The sequence below is a fragment of the Paramormyrops kingsleyae genome, chromosome 2, assembly GCF_048594095.1.
Source record: "Paramormyrops kingsleyae isolate MSU_618 chromosome 2, PKINGS_0.4, whole genome shotgun sequence".
NCBI classification, from domain to species: Eukaryota; Metazoa; Chordata; class Actinopteri; order Osteoglossiformes; family Mormyridae; genus Paramormyrops; species Paramormyrops kingsleyae.
Genome location: NC_132798.1, coordinates 22356694 through 22377113, shown reverse-complemented (window position 1 = coordinate 22377113; position 20420 = coordinate 22356694). Strand labels below are relative to the sequence as shown.

General features: G+C 42.1%; 1 protein-coding gene across 2 annotated transcripts in view; it reads left to right on the top strand.

Annotated features, from left to right (window-relative positions):
* Positions 1-20420, top strand: part of ntrk2a (neurotrophic tyrosine kinase, receptor, type 2a) — a 55512-nt gene that overhangs the window by 10610 nt on the left and 24482 nt on the right. The window lies entirely within an intron of this gene.

Here is a 20420-nt window from a genome sequence, read left to right as displayed (position 1 = left end):
GTTTGGGGAAATGCTGAAAAGAAATAATTTGACTGATTCCTTCGTTGAACATCTGATGAATCTTATTTGAATTTACAAATATAAGAGAAATTACTGTGCTTGTTACATATGAGTGTGCTTTAGGGCTCTGAGACTTGCTGTCTATAATAGGATGTAGGCTAATCCTATGCACCCTTAACATATCTCCGTGGTTGGAAGTAACGTAGATCGATGGAGGCCTAACATATGTTGCTTCTACCCTCTTCTTCTTGGATTAAGTGTGCACCATTCAGAATTTCTGCTTTTTGTCTGTTTGTCTTTAACACCATGTGTACTAACAGATTATTGATGCATTTTTGGCGTTGGAGTCTCAAATTCCCCACAAATGCACATAAACACTCCACTTTGCTGTGTTGAAGACCCCGTTTGTGGCTGTGCAGGTTGCAGAATGGTATGGGTTGTGGAGTTTGTCAGGCTCCTTTAGTGTTTAACAGGGTGTAACGGGGAACATGACCAGTACTTGGTACTGTACAGCATTTTTAAATTACAAATGGTGAGCTCCGGAGCTCATGTGTGACATCAAAGCATTTTTGCACAGTGAGCAAATTAGGAGAAAAATTGGGTAGAAATTGAAGCGAAAGTCCATAACCTGGCATGTGATAATTAAACACTTGTCATAAGATAGGAATGTCAGACAGGAAGTGCACTAAAAGCAAATAGACCATGGTATAGGTTATAATACAGTGCAGTTCCATATACTGTAATTTGGTAGGAAGTGTGTGGATGAGTGATTGAGGACGGTTACAAAGGCCTTTTGTTACTCTGGAGGGCCAGATTTATTGAATGCTAAGGCTTTTTTTGTAACAGGAACAAAACATAATATAAATAGTACCCTAACAACATAAATAATGCCCAGAACCTTTAACTGTAATTTTCATTTTATATTTTTGCAGAAAGGAAGTACAGGCTTTGCATTGTTGGAAAAGCTCAGTGAATGTGTGCATTGGTCGGTTGGTTGTTACTCGTTGGTCGACTAGATGCAGTGTGTGGTTGTCGGGTATGTGTCGATATTTTGATACAGTTATGTGTCTACTGCAGGCAAATGAAATGGAATGTAATTAAAGGTGCATGTGTCTCTTAAAATTTCTCCTTTAATTTAATCCGCTGTAGCTGAACTAAAGTTAATTACATGTAACCAAACAACAAATGCTGCGGTCAGAGATTGGACACTCGTGGTTTACGGACACGTGGTGATTTAGTCGAATGATACGTTTCACATGGCCGGTGGTGATTGACGGTGCCGTCCTGACTCTGGCAGTGAGGTGGGGATGGGACAGGTTCCACGATTAGGGGTGATGAAGGGTACAGGCAAGCAGATGGTGTGCAGAGAGAGGAGCCACGCAGGAGAGCAAACATCCCAGGAGCAAAGGATGCAGGATGTGGGGGGGGGGGGGGGGGGGGTCAAGTTGGGAGGCGTATCGGGAGACCAAACAGCCATGGCAGGTGGGCACACAGTTGTGGGGAGCATACTGGGAAATTCAAGGGATTTAACTGGATTCAGGTGGTGATGTGAAGCCAGTGCATGGTGTCTGTGTGAAAGGGGGGGCGGAAAGCACAGGGCAAGTAGCCAGATGCAGGGGCCAGGCGGAAGCGGAGACCTAGACTGCACTGGAGGCGGGTATGGAGGACAGGTCTGACACTGTCGCTGCTGGGATGAGGGTGGACTCAGAAGCTGTGTCTTTGGACAAGCAAAGGCTTTAATTAAAAGCGACACCAGGGATTCTGAAAGGGAGATACTTCCATCGTCAGCAGTCGTAGAGAAGGGGTGGTCAATAACGAGTGGGGGGGAACTTAGGGAGGTGCTGGACATCCCATTTATGAGGATGCCGCTTCAGGGTGTAGCGTAAAGTAAATTTTGAATATGGCTGACACAGACGTAGCAGCAAAAGCCGGAGGGGGTGATGAATGGTCCCAGTGTAAGGGTAGATAATGAGAAAATGAGAGGTCCCAGGACTGACCCTTCAAGGACACATACTGTGAGGGTCAAAGTGGGGAAGTCATATGTTATTTTGTAAACAGCTCAGCCAAAGTTTTTTTTTTTTTAATTTCCTTTCATTTTAGTAAAGGCTGAAGCGATTGTTTACTTTACCGCAGTGTTTCTACCTCTGCGTCTAACAACATAGACTCTATGAGTTTTAATACTTGGCTTTTTCATTTTAGATAAAATACATTTTGCTTTCATTCTGATCTATGGGATTGAAACTGCTGATTATTTTATATGCAAATAATATTGTCAAAGTGTCCTCAGTTATAGATTATATCATTTAAGTTTACCGTATTCGAGTCATTTTAAGCCATTTTAAATCTCTTATATTTGCAAATGTGTGTCAGTACATTCTTAATAGAAAACCAAGTCTACAGAATGTTTCTGCTTTTAATTTTATTGATGCATCACAGTAAGGATAGATTGAGTCACACCAGTCAGCACGGCGAGGTTACAATTATTTTTGCTCATAATAATATCTGGCCTAAGTTTCAAACATCTGTAGTTGAAACGTGTCTCCATGTGGTCACAGAATTCTAGGAGCTATCAGTAGACCTACCTATGATGTAAAGGAAGAATGTTTCCAAAAGTTTATAAATAAAAAAAAAATCACATATGCATATGTATATAGCGTCTTTGAGAGCGGTCATTTTCGATCTGTAAAGTTAATAGTATTTGGCAGAGGCAAAGAAAAGAGATATGCTGTTAGGGTTGCTCTTGCTCAAACAGTGAGGAGGGAAGATCTCAGAGAGTGCAGCCTCTAATTTTGGGCTGATTGATTGATGCTCCCTGGGCAGGCTGGTGTGAAAAGAGGAAGCAGAGGATGAGATTCCACAGAGGCGCCTGGCTCTTCACAGAGCACTTAGCGGCTCTATCAGCCGCTCTCCTCGATGCAGTTAGGGCCACGGAGTCCCGCTGTTGGGGCTGGGAGGAACCATCTGGGTAGGATTTCAGCGCTGCCCGGGAATTTTCACCTTGAGCCGTAGCGTTTATTCCGCTCCCTCCCTTCTGTTAGCCCAAGGAAGCACGACGCCTCCGGCCTATCCGACGGCACGCTGTCCTCACCCGGTCGTCCTCACTGTAGGACTCCCGAATGCCGGAAGGCCAGCGCCGCAGCCGCGGATTTCAATAAGCAATGTCTCTCGCAAAAGGGCGGCCTTGTCGCCCACCCTCACACCAACGATTTGCTTAGATCGTCCAGCATGAGACACACGCGTGGGCTGGTGGAGTTACGGCAAGCTGGCAAGGCGAGACCCGAGAAGGCATACATGCCACCGCCTTCCTGTAAACGCCATCCCGGGCTGCATTATTCATACAGGCCGTACGGCATCGCGCTGGCTGGCGGTATAAATAAGGCATGACGGCCGAGGGCCATCGAGGGGCTTCGAACGGTAAATGAAACTCGCTGAGGCGGAGATGGAGACGGATGAGGTGTCACACCCTGGTTAAGGAGAAGGGCTGGTCTCACCGTCTTTGTATATGAGATTTGGGCAGTTGTTTTTTGTGCAAATTTGTGTGTCGGGTTTTCTGGCGAACAGGCTACGTTGGTGTATTTTGTGTGTGTGTGGTCCAGATGTACCTTACCTTGTGGGCATACCTTACCTTGTGGGGACCAAATGTCCCCACAACGTGATGGATCACTTTCTAAAAATCCGTGACTGCAATCAAAAAGCTAAAAATGTATTTTGTTCAGTTACTTATGGTTAGGGCTAGGTAGGGGTTAAGGCTGTCATAGTTAGCATTAGCATTTTTCCCATAGAAATGAATGCATGGTCCCCACAAAGATATGATTATAGGTCTGTGTGTGTGTGTTTGTGTGTCTGCATTCTTATATGTACCTGCTTGTTCTTACATTTCACTTGTGTGAGAATGTGTGTGTGTGTGGAAGTGAGACAGAAACTGCACGGCTATCAATGATTCAGTAGGACTGGTTTCAACTTCATTCTGTATGAAGGAGCAATGGATGATCAATATGTCACTCTCAAGGTCAACAACAAAAGTCCCCTCCCTGTCCTGTAACCCTGCACGAGTGCCATCGTATTTCCTGAAAGAGTGTCTTCTGTGACGTGGGTGATACAATAGAATGCTTAAGGTTCCAGAAAAATCACGTAGATGCGCACACACAAGGTGGCTATCTTGGAGTTGAAAAATATCTGAGGTCTGTTTAGCCACAGATTATTTCCTATATATATGTTTTTTATCTTTAGAGAAGAGCCGAGGAAGGCTACTCTTCTGTAACACAGAAGCATATGTTAGTCATTTTTAGCCTGAAAGTAATTTATTGCTGCTAAGAGGCATTTGATTGTGCCTCATCAATTATATATAAAAGGAGCCCTTTCCTGCGAACCAGGTTCCAGCAGTTTCAGTATATCATCTACATAGTCCGTTCTGGCATTTTCCAATCTCAGCATGTTTCTGAAGTGTTTCACAATGCTGTTGTTAAATTACAGGCACACTTGGCTTAACGGGGTTATGGGAAATGTAATTAATCCATCCATCCATCTTCCAGACGCTTCCAGTACAGGGTTGCTTGGGGGGGGCAGAGCATGGGACAGAAAGCAGGGGCTGTGGAATAAGCAGTAAGTTACCACTAGCCAGGTCCTACCAGCTCTCATCACTCTGACAGTACAATGCAACCCATGGCTCAGCAAAGAATAGAATAGAATAGAATAGAATAGAATAGAATAGCCTTTATTGTCATTGCACACATATAATGACATTTTGCTTGGTGCAAACTCAAACAACCACAGCAAGAACACATAGTAAATATAAAACGTCTTAAAATTTAATAAAATACAGCAGCTTTAATGGGGACTTATTAGGGATCCTTAATTGGTTACTTATAATGATTTGATCACAATTTTGGGTGACTGAGGTTTTGCGGTTTCCTCCAAAGACCGTCAGAGCTCCCTTATGAGGAACCCTGGCCAGAAATCTTCAGGTCTTATTCTCACTTTAACATCATTGTTAAACACCCGGATATACACACTGAGGGCAACTGCTGAAGCCCAAAACCTATGATAATGTGGAGCAGGACTAGTAAAGCCAGCGTATTTGATTGATCCCCACTGAGCGACTGCATTGTATGTTTTTTTTTTGCGTAAGAAAAGGCAAACCAGGGCAGTTTAAGGAGACGCTGCAAACGGAGGAGAGTATGCATAAGTGGTGGACTTAGAACGGAGGGGTAATAGAACAGAATTGGAATGGCGGTGACATATAAGGGCTATTTAAACAGTACCCAAGACCAGCGATAATTTCATCTCAGGCGCTGATTTACTAAAGATGAATAATTAACTGCTTGATGTAGGATTAAGGATTCAGATAATTAAACAGCATTTTCCCCCGACGTGTGAATGACTTAGACTGCATTATTTTATGTTAAAGAATGAATACTTTTATATTAGTATATTCCAATATAAATATATAGGACATACAAAGTGTTATGTTTGTGAGCAAATAAAGAATTCACCGATATTGAAAATAATGGTGTTCAAAATCAAACATCGTAAAACATTTTTAAACGTAGGCTTTGTACGAAATGAAAAATATTGTCTCACCATTAGTGTTTGCTTAGAAGAGGAAGCAATTTATTAAAATCAGCACCCCTTGATGAAATGCCAAAATGTCCGTGTTTTTTTTTCATATCGTAAAACTTAACGGCAAATAATAGAAAAGAATTATTATATGTTTAAACACTGTGTTTCCGCTGGGTACATTTCCTAATAAATCTTTAGCACGCAAAAAAAAGAGTAAAAGCCAAATTATTGCGAAGACGGAAAAGAGGCGTCGGGTGAACGCCGGATCTGACGGTAAACTGTGACCGGCGCTGGGATTTGCGACGAGGCGAAACGCAAGGCGCATCCATGCCAGCTGCACCGTCTGAATCTGGTCTGAATCACAGTTTTAGCCAATGCATGATCTCATGCTCCATAACCACGTTTTTTATCATTGATCATGAAGCGGCTGCGGATGAAGCGGAGGCTACCGCAGCGGTAGTAGCCTGTTTGCCCGCACAACGAAAGCGCGATTCTTCGTTAATTCTTCTACTTGCCTCTCGTGTCACTTGCTTTATGACTTTTAGTAAATCACTTACGTAAATCGCCTGTGTTACATGTGTTACGATTAAATTTATGTCAGGGCTCACATAAATTTGTTATCCCTTTGCTGGACGATTGTGCCGACAGTGCTGAGATGGGCAGTGGCAGTGCAGCCCTTAAAGCAGAGGACACAGACATGCAGGGGGCAGTTAGGGTTGAGATGCAGTGACAGTGCAGCCCTTAAAGCAGAGGACACAGACATGCAGGGGGCAGTTAGGGTTGAGATGCAGTGACAGTGCAGCCCTTAAAGCAGAGGCAACAGACATGCAGGGGCCAGTTAGGGCTGAGATGCAGTGGCAGTTCAGCCCTTAAAGCAGAGGACACAGACATGCAGGGGGCAGTTAGGGCTGAGATGCAGTGATAGTGCAGCCCTTAAAGCAGAGGGCACAGATATGCAGGGGGCAGTTATGGCTGAGATGCAGTGATAGCGCAGCCTTTAAAGCAATGGATACAGACATGGAGGGGATAATTAGGGCTGAGATGCATTGGCAGTGCAGCCTTTAATGCAGAGGAAACAGACTTACAGGGGGCAGTTAGATGCAGTATCAGCTCAGAAGTATCTGAGTGATGGCTACCTAGACAGTGCCATAGTTTTTTGCATTAAGTCAGATGAAGCACCCTAGTGACTTTCAATGTTAAATTGTGTTTTTTTCCTCAACATTTCCACATTATGCTCTAGTGAGTTCTAGCCGAACCCATCTGTTAAAATCAACCAGTAAGCTGTTCCTAACTATGCTATGAAACACAGTTATTACAGCAGTCATTTCCATAAACATGTGAAATTCTTCTTTTATTTGAATGTTAACACACTATGCTGCATATCCAGAGCAACAGCCATTGCCCTGTGATTCTCCGGACCCCCATTGACTTGGCAAAATCAGTATCCCCCTAGTTTTTGTGAGCAAGATAACATATTATATAGAGCAGGAGCGTCAATTGAGATTTGTAACACTGTTCCACTGCCATCAAGAACCAAGCCTTATGCGAACTGGTGGTTTTCCATTGTGAATTATGCAAGCCGTACCTGAGCGGTAACAGCGCTGACGTGGTTCTGCTTACTAGCAGGGCTGAAAGTGTGACCAAACTGAGCTGGTTGCATCACCACCATCCGATTGGTCAAAATGAACAGAGATGCCAGTGTTCCGTACATGGATTATCTGCAAAGGGTATATTCTACAATTATTTATTATTAGTACTAATAGTATCTCACATTACACTGTAATGATGCATTCCTGATAACTCAGAATTTGAAGATTTCCAACCTCCTACTTAAAAGTACTATAGAACAGCTAAACAGAATGGGTACAAATTTATGCAAGAGAATGCAAATTCCGCTAGTGTTTTTTGCTTGCATAACACAACGATTCTCATAGAAGTGCTAGAAAATTCAGTATATTAGCACATAGTAAATTATGATGTACACCATGTGAACAGTAAATGAGTATCTCCAAACCCGACAGTGGAAAACCAAAGCTAGCTGTAACCGCGCTGTAACTAGTCTCTCTTCACGGTACAGGTTGGGTATGGCTGGTTTGCCATATGCCAGTGGAAAAGCGCCATTAAAAATGGGCAATTACGTCTTTACTAGGGAGGGTCTGATTTTAATGAAAATGAATACAAACACACTGTTTAGACTAAAGTTCCCCTATATCAGCCGTAACAACGCCATTACAGAACATAATACAATAAAGAATAAACATATGGCATCACATACATGATCAGCCATAACATTAAAACCACCAGCCCAATATTGTGTAGGTCCCACTAGTGGCACCAAAACAGCTCTGACTCGTCAAGACATGGAGTCCACAAGCCCTTTCAAGGTGTCCTGTGGTATCTGGCAATAAGACGTTAGCAGCAGATCCTTTAAGTCCTGAAAGTTGTGAGGTGGGGTCTCCATGGATCGGATTTGTTTATCCAGCACATGCCACAGATATCCAATTGGACTGAGATCTGGGGAATTCAGAGGCCAAGTCAATACCTTGATTTTACATGGTTCTCAAACGATTCCTGAACAATTTTTGCAGTGTGGCAGGGCGCATTATCCTGCTGAAAGAGGCTGCTGCCATCAGGGAATACTGTTCCCATGATGGGGTGTACTTGGCATGCAACAATGTTTCAGTAGCTGGTATGTTTCATTGCTTCATGGTCCAGTTCTGATGCTCTTGAGGTCATTGCAGACACTTTTGGTAGTGGACAGGGGTCAGCATGGGCACTCTGAATGGTATGCAGCTACTCAGCCCCATACACAACAAGCTGGCATGCATAGTGTGTTCTGATGCCTTTCTATCATAGCCAGCATGAACCTTTTCAGCAATTTGTGGTACAGTAGCTGTCCCGTGGGATCGAACCAGAGCCTTGGTCACCCATGACCTGGGTGCCGGTTCACTGATTGGCCTTTCTTGGACCACTTTTGGTAGGCTCTGCCCACTGGCTACCAGGAACACTCCACAAGACCTTCCTTTTTGGAGATACTCTGACCCAGTCATCTAGGCATCTCAGTTTGGCCCTTGCCAAAGTCGCTCAGATGCTTAAGCGTGCCCATTTTATTCTACTTCCAACACATCAACTTCAATAACTGAGTGCTCACTTGCCAAATATATAACGGCACCCTTGACAGACGCCATTGAAATGAGATAATCAATGTTAATCACTTCACCTGTTTTTAATGTTATAGCTGATCGGTGTATATTTGCTTGGGCTGGGAAATTAATCAAATTTTAATTTTAGTTATGATTTTGATCCTAACAATCATCAAAACAAACTAAACGAGATAAAATGATCATTGCGCCACATTTTGTGTAGCAGTGAAGCTCCTGTTTTGTCTTGCGTTATAAAACCAGCGCACCCCGTTCCAGACACTTTCTTTAATTTGTTTCTAAGTTGTATTATATTTAGAGTTCAAGGAAATCCACTGATAAAAATTAAAAAAAATTAATTAAAAAAAATACTTTTCAACAAATGCTTGACATTTTCAAAGTCAATGAGTAATTGTGTTACATAATCACAATCTCAATATTGACCAAAATAATCATGATTATTATTTTTGCCATAATCAAGCAACCATAATATTTACTATAGGGGGTTATTTTTGTACATTTTGTACATAGCGTATATTTATGACTTATTATTATCTTAAATATTAAGAAAACATTTTATATTTATTTCATTAAGTACACCTCTGCTGTTGCCCCTGTGACTAACACAGGGATGCAGGGGGGGGGGGGGGATATGCAGCCGATTTCAGTGTTAAATATTGCAGTGTTATGTCTGTTGAGTAGGTTTATGCAGGTTGGGTCATTGTTCACTGTGCGATCCCCACGCATATTCACAAAACACGGAGGAACAGACACTCTTGTGGGGACGGACACACACTGGCTGTTTATTCTTAACACACGGAAGAACAGACGCTTGGAGATGCTTACACACTACCATTTTATTCTAAGGATCCTCTATATGGCTCAAAATTCATCCCCAGAGTAACAAATTAATTTTCGTCATCATAGGATAATGTTATGCCTCAATATACCAATACAGCTGATGTATTTATGTACATTAAAGGGAGAATAGGCTCTTTGTTTTCCAACAAATAAAAATTACATGTTATTAAACTTGTGTTCCAGTTTGTCAGAATTATGCACTCATAATTGGGAATTAACGGTATTTTTGTCCATTAGTTCATAACACTAGCGCGGGCCCTGGCATGATGATGATTAATGACAAATGACAGTTGATATATTTGACTATTTGGCAACATTCTGACATTGAGGTGTTTACAGTGAAGGAGACGGACACCTGAATGCCTTCTGGGCTGCTTCCCTGGGTGGTGTGTGCTCCTCTAGGTTAAAACTCACTATGACTAGCAGGTTAATGGTTTGAATTTTGTCGGGTAAGTGGATGACCCTGTGCTGTGACCCTCAGCTTTGCTGTCACCTGTGTATTATATATTTGGGGCCAGTGTGTGCCTCTGTGGGTTAGGACTTTGTGCCTGTAATTGGAAGGTCGCCGATTCAAATCCCTTGGCTACCATTGGGCCTTGAGCAAAGCTCTTGAACCCAATTGCCCCAGGGCCGCTGGATGCTGGCTGACCCTGTTCTCAGACTCTAAAACTGGCTCTCACCTGTGTATTTGTCTGTGTACCCCGTGAAGATGGAATTTGCAGAAAGTACCCAGTTTCCTCACAGAGATCACTATTATTACTATCGTGTGTGTGTCTCATAGGAGATCAAGAATGAATATGTGAAAACCAAAGAATTTTTATGTACCTTTACTTGTACAGATGGAAAATTACCATCATTTCATTGTGCGAAAAGAGTGGTACATGATCGTCTCTTTGGGAAAACAGCCAGCCATGATCCTCAAGCGAAAAATGCTCGTAACATGCGAAAACAAAATGAGCTTCAGGTCTTGTGAATTCTGCCCAGAGTGAGTATGAAGAACAACATCTGAAACCATTTTATTACACAGGAAAACTAAATTGGTATTGTTTGTTGTATTCCAATAACTATAAAGATAAGGAATAACATTAGAATTTATTGAATTTCAGTGGGATTTCATTCTACAAAAATGTGTTAATTGAGGGAAAACAGAGTAAGAATATTGTTTTGCTGTATTATACTTTAAAAAGAGTAGTCTTCTAAGCTAGATGAGCAATGTTACTGGGACGCAAAAGCAAACATCAGACTTGCATGAACAATTGGACTGAAGTTTCTGCATTCCACCTGTGATTGTAACAGAGATATTATTTCTTTTTGGCTTGGATCTTCTAAGTCAAAAATGAGAGTTATGCTTTTAACGCAGTCCAAAAGCACAGGGCCGGCACTTCCCTTCAGAAAGGACAGCGGGATGGACGTGGGGGTGGTTAATGAGGCTAATTGCTAACTGACGATTCTCTGCTCAGTTCAATTTCCACACAAAGAAGGGGCATGTTCTAACCCATACCACAAAGCAGTTAGCTACTTTTATGGCAAAGGGAACATTGTTTCTCTCCGTCATAATGGATCCTCTGGGCACATTTTGCATGTTACTTTGGACTTGAGCATAATTTTTAAGTAACAAAAAATTCACTCAGAGCCCTGCATAGTTCAGATGGCACATAATTAGGGGAGTATTGAATACTGAATATTGAGTACTGAGTACTGTTACCACACAAATTCAACTCTTTCGAGAGGCTACCGGGAAATATCAGCGCACTGTGAGTGTCAGCCAGGTTGTTTGGGACATAAGAAGGTCACGGATGTAGAGTTTGATGTGTAACAAAAAGGGACAAAGGTCATCCTAGTTGATCATGATGTATGGAGGGAACCACCAAAGGCCACTTATGCTCATTTTTGATTTATAGAGTGAAGGGGCAAAGGTCACTCACGCTCATTTAGATTTATGGAGTGAAGGGTCAAAGGTCACTCACACTCATTTTGATTTATGAAGTTAAAGGTCAAAGGTGATTCGCTGATTGTGACATGTATTGTCTAAATTGACAGTTGATTTCGACAGATGGCGTGAATGTTCTTCAAATACATAAAAGAGTTCACACGTTATACCCTTATATTTTATAGAGTTTAAGATTCTTTAATAATCTGCATCTTAAATAACCACTTACTTTTATATTTATTCATTTGAAGACACAAGTGAGTCTGTTAATACCTAACAAGCATATAGCTATCAGGAGCTAACTCAAGTACAAGTGCTGCTAGGCTAAGCTTCATGTGATTGATTGGAAACTACTGCAAGCTAGGTAAGGAGCTTTATGAACACTGCTTAAAACAACGCATAAGAAATGCTCTTCATCCAAATGTCATCCAAGAGAGAATCTTGTAAGAGACCAAATGTAAAATACAAGAAGAGCGTAAGTAGTGCCAATTTACTCACTTCAATAGAAGAAGTCAAGTGTACACAGTGTGATGGTGAGGGTTATTTCAGGGTAGGTGAGATGAATATTAAGTCGCAACTAACATAAATTATATAATTAGCGATGGTAGCTTCCCTTGGTAAAAAGCTGTTGTGTGTGAGGTCATGGCTCAATGGAGACCTGGTATGGTTCTGATTGCACTTCCTTAACTACCCAGAAACACTTGGAATTAAGAGCTTCAGAATAATGCTATGGATACACTTGGTAAATAATTGACAGTCGGTGAGTGGGTCCGACTGCACAGAATCCACCAAGCCCTGAGTCGTAGACAAACGCTCTACCATTCTGTAGTGGCTGACGTTGCACTAACATCACTAACTGAATGCCCTCTAACAGCTCAACAATGCAAACAGAACAATAACGGTCTAATCCCCTGTCATTAAGGCATGCTGCTCCGTTAGATGGGGACATGCTTATTTCAGGTCGCTGTGGCAGCACCTGTCATTCACGTAATAAAATAATTTTTCCCTCTTGTTTGTCCAAACAAGCCGCAGAGAAAGCACATGTGCACTTTGACCTTTCGTTAGCACACAATGTGTCACATTCGCACTGAAAGCCACCTGATCACCCCCCCCCCCCCCCGAGTTCTTCCATGTCATGTCACAGACCCCCGTCCTGTGAAATTCTGGGCTTCCGAGCTTCCAAAGCTGGCGGGGGGATGAATCCGGCTTGCGCGAGCTCGCTCTGTTTCACCTTGGCCCGTTTCCAGAAACCCCTCTCGGCGACTTGGGACGGTGATGGCCACTTCTTTCCAGTTCGGGTTTTCCCCGCTTCCGTGCCATCTGCTTCAGCCCGTGCGTGTCCGCCCGTGGACGAGGCCGTCTGACCCGACACACTGCCACATGCCTGGACAACACGCTCCCACCCACGCCAACCACCCACGCCCCCCCCTTTGTGTTGATACGTCTGCTCTGTTTAATTTATTCATCCTCGTTCTGTTGTGTTCTGTCTGTGTCTCCTTCCCCTTCAGGGTTTGTTTTATTTCATAACGTCCCCATGGAGGTGCTGGCCGGGAGGGAGCCCACACACCGTCCCATCATCGTTTGAGTATGAGAGAGAGAGTGAGAGAGAGGGAGTGAGAGAGAGGGAGTGAGAGATTGCATGTGGGTGATTGAGTACGAGAGACAGGAAGAGCCGTCCTAAGCACCGCTCATGTGTTTGTTGTGGTTCTTTTTTGTTTATGTTTTTGTTTGCTTTTATGTTTGATTCTCATTTTGTGTTATCTACTTGTGCCCCCCACCCCTCGTGAAGCCGGCTGGATGGTAGTCGGCACGACCGAAGGCAAAGCGGACACCCCGCCGCTTTTCAGGACATAGGAGTGTGGACGGCACCCTCTATGCCCAGAGCGGTGTCTAGAATAAGGCCTTGGCTCGATTGTGGGAAGCCATGAAATAAAGCATATGATGTTCAAACTGTACAGCCCAGGAGTCCTGAGCATGCAGATAAGGTTGGAGTGTAAGCGACCATGGGGGTTGGGGGCTGTCAGGGGGAAATAGGAACTCGGCAAACTGTCACCGGATGCACTCTGTCCCGGTAACAAACGCCTCCACCGACTCTCACAGCCCCAATCAGTCACCTTTAAGGTTTATATATTTAGACTTCCGGAAGTTTGGTGACTGTTTGTGTGACTTTTGCACTGCAGATTTCCGCTCCCGTTTTCACCAAAATATAATTGTCAAAAAAAAACCCAAATTGTGGCACGTCGTTTATGTCGTTTCTCTGTGCCATTTCCCTGACCTCTCACCTGCTCATCCCTGGGGAGGGAGGCCAGTGCAGATATGCCCTCCTTGCGAGAGCTCACTCTGGGGATGAATTATTTAAGACTGCAGAGAAACACCATGTGCCATTAAGCCAGAGACCCCGCTGAGGAGGGAACATTTGCACATGCACATGCGCCCAAGGCGCTCTGGTAACAACCCCCCCCCCCCCTTTTTTGTGCTGTCTAAGCACTTTTATATGCAGTATGTATATCTAATGTTCATATGGAGCATATTTAAGTACAGTGTATCACCATGTCCACACTCCTATGCATCCTGCAGTTGCGTTCATTCAACATTCATCCTTAAATGGGGAATTCTGCTAAACAATTATTATGTCATGTATTTCCTTATGTTTGCTATGTAGAACATAATACACCTGGTGTTCCTGTGGTAATAATATTATTTTGTATTTTAGCGTTATTTTTCCAGGCATGTAACTAATGACCGTAGTTGAACATTTCGTAGATTTGGCAGATTAAACTCTCCTCTGGACGGTGATTCTGCCATTTTTAGTATCAAGGACTCTTGGAAAACTGAGCCCCTTAATAGAAATACTGAAAAGTGACCTTAATTTATTTTGGTGGAATTCCCCTTTAAACCAAGAATTAATGTTATTTTTCTCACTTTCGTGTTGCATAATTTTTCTCTGCTGAGTTTCTGATTGAAATGTTACAATGGAGTGAAAATGCACTCGTCCGTTCACATGCAAAGACACACAACATCTACAGTGATACATTTTCAGCTCAGTCTCTCAGTGGTGTGAAAGGTCCAATTTCTACTTCGCTCCCTGAGATATTGTATTGTGGGCAATGTCTCTGGAGACTGCATCTTCCTACTATTTTAGCTTATTATTTTCATGACAGCTCAAATAAATCTTCACACATCCTTCATCATAAATCAATCGGGAAAACAGAAGTCTCAGTTTAGTGCCATATGATTTATTATAATCCTTCCGAGATGTCCAGGAATTTTTGGAAATAAAAAGCTCATCTTTATAAGCTTATCATGAGTTTTAACAATAGAATTGATACAATTAATACTACAGATAGGGATAACAAAATGTATAATAGAATAATAATATAAATATTTATTTATATTAAACCATTAGCACTGAAGGGCTTATTTTTGCTATCCTATAGAATGTACATTATATTTTCGATAAAGGGCTACACAATCAATGTTTGTATATGTTGACTTTCTACAAAAGGCATTTTTGGGGTTTAGAGAAGTTAAACACATACATCTGTACATTAGCTAATATGAGAGAAACATAGTATTTATCTGCCTTGTTCCTATTTACTGTTAATGGAGCTAATGTTCTATTAAATAATCCCTTATCTGGAAATTGTAATTTTCCGTAGACCTGCTGCCTAGTTTTGAAACATTGTTTGGAAAGTTTACATGTGGGCTTGTACAAGCAGAGAGATTTGTAAGCATTTTGGTTAATATTAAAAGAGTAATAAAATAATTACTGTTCTGTGTGGGCTCATCTGTGTTATTAAGCTGGAAAGCCCGTTAAACCAAATCTTTTATATCATGATGGAGAATAGCTCTTCTATACTGTCTACTGTAGTACAGTAACTGTAAATATAATAATGGAAAAACATTGCAGTATTTTTATACTGTAACAAAGTTTCAGTACTTTTCACAGTACTCACATTAAGTTTCCATCTCCGTGTTCCCACAGAGGACAAGGCACAAATCTTTTACATGCTAATATAATTAATAAAATGTTCAATGCCTGACTGTAATTCAGCTGGGAGCAAGTCCACATTATTCTGAGTTGCCATTATCCTGGCTAAAGCTGAACGGTCACTTGATCTATTGATGATACATTTCTTATTTGTTTATTCTGGCAAAACCATTTTTAGAGTAATGTTTTATTTTTCCGATGTATGTTGTGTGACATTTGGTGGGCAGAGTGAAATAATGTGAGGCAAAATCCCAGAGCATTATTGCTTAAAAATTGTTTTCACATGTTCAGTTTTCTCAGTATCTATTATTTCATTTCTCTCATCGGGCCAAATTGGCAACCCTGCAATGCTTTTGGTATTTGAAATGCAATTACTGTACCGCCAAAGTAAAAAAAAAAAAAAAACAATCTTTTGTACCTCCAAGGTTTTTAACCAAGTACACACTGAGAACAGTTCCTTATTTGTAAAGCACAGTTATATAAAGTATGTGCAACTGGCCTTTGACGGGGAGAGGTCAGGAACGAATAAACAGATATGGTAACTAACCTTTTCCTACATTGCTGATCAAATGATCACACTGTATAAATTTCTGAGTGAAAAGGTGTTGTATTTATGGCCTGGCCTTGAAGGGATCTATTTCATATGCTCCTTAAGTCAAAATATTAAGAAAGCATCTTTAAATGTTCAGTTAGGCTTGATGTTAGTGGGCTCAATGATAGTCCGGTTCTAATCGTCTCCATAGAGAGAAGCAATGCTACTTCTGCTTGAAAACTCAAACAGTTCACTTTACTTCAGGACCAGGAGGAGTGACCACAAGGTATTGGATCTTTCCTGGTCTGACACTAAATGGTATACGTTTGATCCAGATAAGGCAAAGAGAGCAGATTTTGCAGCTCCTGCAGGCTGGCTTTGTCTGCTCCTCCACTGTTCAGTTTCTCTGAACATTTTTTGGCAAAACATCGCAGTTCTGAGTCTAACAGTGAGCAGGCAAACACACGGTAAGGGATATTTGCCTCTTGATGTCATCGCTAGCAGGACATGAACGGGCAATGCTTCTCTTTGTCAGGGTCCTGTACGCAAAGCAAATCCGTGATTAATGCCCTAGGACAGAGCACCCTTCCAAGTGCGACAGTACTACGGTGTACGATGGCCAAGCTTGGGTAGAAGTGAGAATTCTTAGTGCCGTTGCCTGGTAAGATGCGGCCCATGTCGTCTTTTTGAAAGAAATACCAACCAAACAACCAAACCCCAAAGGACGGCATCAGCACATGTCTCAGCCGTGTCCACGGATTCACCTTCCCAAAGCTGGTAAAGTATTTTCTTTCATTCTTTTGTTTTCATTTCCTTTTTTTCCCACCGTCTCACTACATCCTCCTTTATGCACTTAATCCCTCCACCTTTTACAAATCACTCCACTACTCTTAGCAGTGTTTGGGCCAAAAGCCAGGAATAGGAGATGCTACTTGCTAATCTCATAACCAGGTCAGAGTGCCCACAAGGGTGCCTCCCAGCAGTGCAATGGCTCAGGCTCCGGAGTATGTGTAAGGATTCTCTACCTACATCTGCGCTTTGCCAGGGTAATGTGGCCTTCCCATTAACAACTATGCTGCAAGTAATACTTTTACATATTCAGTAATCCTATAACTGTATGTAATTATGACAGCTGAAAATAGTCTTTCCATCTGTATTGTTTTTTGACTTGTGACCTTCAAAATATAATAGAAAAATTGGAATAAATGATCAGAAAATAGAATGGTTCTTTGTCTGAAGGCTTGGTATAACTCCAAACAATGACTGTATTATGAAATTAGTCATAAGAAATCCACGCTTGTTTGTTTTTTTTTTAAGCTTTGAAATCAAAGCATTTTTCTGGCTTTATTTTGCCTCACAGTACAAACACAGTCTGATTCAGGGAGACTGTAGCCTTGTACTTTATGGCTGAGATCATGGAAGAAGAACAGAGCTTGATCCTGCATTTCCACACAAAGGAAATGGTCTAGCAAACAAGGTGAGGAAGGTCTAGCAAATGAAGCGTTGGGCAAAATAGCAACCAAATTATTAGGTGCTAAAAGATGGATGGATGGATGGATGGACAGATGGATGGATGGATAAAAGATTTCATCTCAATTCACAGCAGAGGCAAGTCCTCGTACTGCACAGTCATAGTGTGCAGAGGGGTAGAATGACCAATAATTGTCATCATCCAGCATGAGGGTCAAAATCTCGAGATGCCCGTCATGATAGTTCTGCTCATCAACAAGAGAATGTGTCTTCCTTCCTGTGGGTTTGTGGGAAGGGTGATAATCTATGACAGGCTTCTGATACCTAGATCACTTGTAGATATGTTTACTGTTATGATATGTGTACTGTTAGGATATCCTGGGTTACTGGTCAGTCCTATCTTGGCTGTATGCTATTACTTGTGGTCACTCAAAGACTTCAATACAGTGATGGTCTCATCCCAGAAGGTGTATGAATGTTAGTAGAAAAACAGACCAGTTTCGGCACACAGCAGATTTGGGTGATGAGCATTATTAGTTGCTATATATTATTAGGGAAGGGTGATTGATCGACTTTATAGGTCCAGATAAAGAACTGAATTATGTGACGTGTAAAGTGGGTCAATAACAAGAGCTTAATGGGGGAAAACGTCTTTCTTTTTGGGGTGAAAAAGGGGGCCTTTTGGAGGGGGGGGGAGAGCTATTTCACTGGTGTGGGATGCAGCATTGGCATCAAACCAGGGCAAAGAAACTCATATCAAGTCATATCCTCATCAAAGAAAGGGACCTGGTGAACTGAACTGTCACAGATAATCACGCCCCTGCCCTCCCTGTTTATTTCATGTAACACTGGACTGGAGTATCTAGTTTACTTAGAACTATTTGCTGTTTTTCATCATTTAGCAGGGTCTTATGAAGGATTCCGTAATGTTACTTATTTCAGCTCAGAAGGTGATCCACACCTGGGTAAGGCGGAAAAGGCGGTACTTCCTGTCCAAAAGGAAAAACAAGGCAGAAAAAAGGTGATTAACTTAATAATAACAACAACACATTTTTATCAAACGAAAAATTGATCCCTATATATAACTCTATACATAAATTATGTTCTCGTTATAAATTTGTCTGTTTTGAAGAAAAAGGAAGAAAGCCCTCCTTGTGTAACATAGGAAGGTGAATCTGGTTTATTAAAAATAGACAAAAATCTATTTCAATGTAGAGGTTATTATGCTAGAACTCCGCCTTGCGCAGCCTCGCAGTTCCAGGGCAGTGTATATCGCTGCGTAATTGAAATCCTATCAGGAAATGTATTTCGTTTCCTCCTCATCCTTACCACCATGCCCTCTCTTCAACACTCAGCTCTCGCTCGTTACTCTTTAAGAAATCAATAGATCACATCCTCTCTTTCTGAAGATGTCCGTGGTGTTTAAAATACCATGAGGCTGAAGTTACCCTCCTAGAGGTCGGGTGGAGCTATTCAGTGGTGGAGCGTTGTTGTGATGATCGACTGTAGATCATCAGTTTGCTCTTTTGGAAAACTGAATTAGCACTGAGCTGAAAAACACACACTCACAAGAGTGGATAGCAGAATCATCTTCTGACTCAGGTGAATGGACAGCTCCTGTAAAAACCTTTCATCTGTGTGGCTTTGCGGGGAGTAGGCCTTTCCGATGGAGCTCATGTTCATCAAGAATCAAACATCTCCTCTGTCTCATAATCAGATTGAAATTCCAAGTAAGACTCACGTGACAATATGGCTTCTTAGTTTAAGCTTGTTTTTTTTCTGGTTGTGGAAACACGAGCATGTAAAGAATTAAAAACCTCTGGACCACCTGCAGCTTTTGCTGTCACCCTATGGGTTTGACCTTTTGGCCCTAATTAATGACCTTACAGGGGCCATAAAGTGTAAAAGCACTGGGTCCTGGCTGCTGGACATCAGACCTCCATCTGAACTTTTGCTGAACATAAATGCAGCCACATCAAGCTGTACTTCATCCTGTTTCACACCCTTTGCTTCATAGCGCAACATAGACCACCAGAACCACTGAATACTTCATCATCATTACTTAAATGCTCCTCTTCTTTCAAGATCATGGGGCTGAGGGGAAAAATCAATATGATGTGACACACGGCATCAACCTCTTTCATTCTAGCTACAATAAGCAATTACCTGACCCCATGGGGGGGTCAAACCACATCAGCACCCAATCTCCATAGTGACAGAGAAGACCCACATTATTCACCCCTTGTCTAGTTTATGACAGCATACAATGAACCCCCACACTCATTAGTGACCTGTTTACCAATCAAGATTTACTGAGGATGATTGCCCACTCCCCCTATAATGTGTTATCTGTATCAATTATGTTTATTATGGCAAACTGGTACAGGGTGTATGGGCTGAGATACAGTTTGTGAGCAGCTGAAGAGGAATGAAATGTGGATGAAAAATGTTGAGGAGTGTGTGTAGTGGCTGTGGTCAGGGCAGGTGGTGTCATGTCTGTGTGGTCGGAGTGAGGAATGTTCAGACAATGAAAAATGGCGGGGATATCCGGGGAATATGGGACTAACTGGGAATTGCGCATGTGTTCATGTGGGAAGCTGGGCAGACTTTGAACCTGAAATGCAGTATGACACACTGGTCAAAGCACATTTTTGCACTCCTGTGGTCATATACAGTTCACTTCCATACATTCTTCCATCCATCCATCCATCCATCCATCCATAACCACCTGTCCAGTACAGGCTTGCAGTGAGCCGAAACAGGCAGGGAACAGTCTGGACAGGATGTCAGCCTGTCTGCATTTTGCTGCATTAAAAGAGACACTCATTTAAAATTGCTCTCTTATAGTACTACATGACTATGCAGAGGCTTGAAAGATGAAACATAATTTACTAAGTGAAGCATATTTAGCCCCGAAGGTTGATGTTAACTGGACGC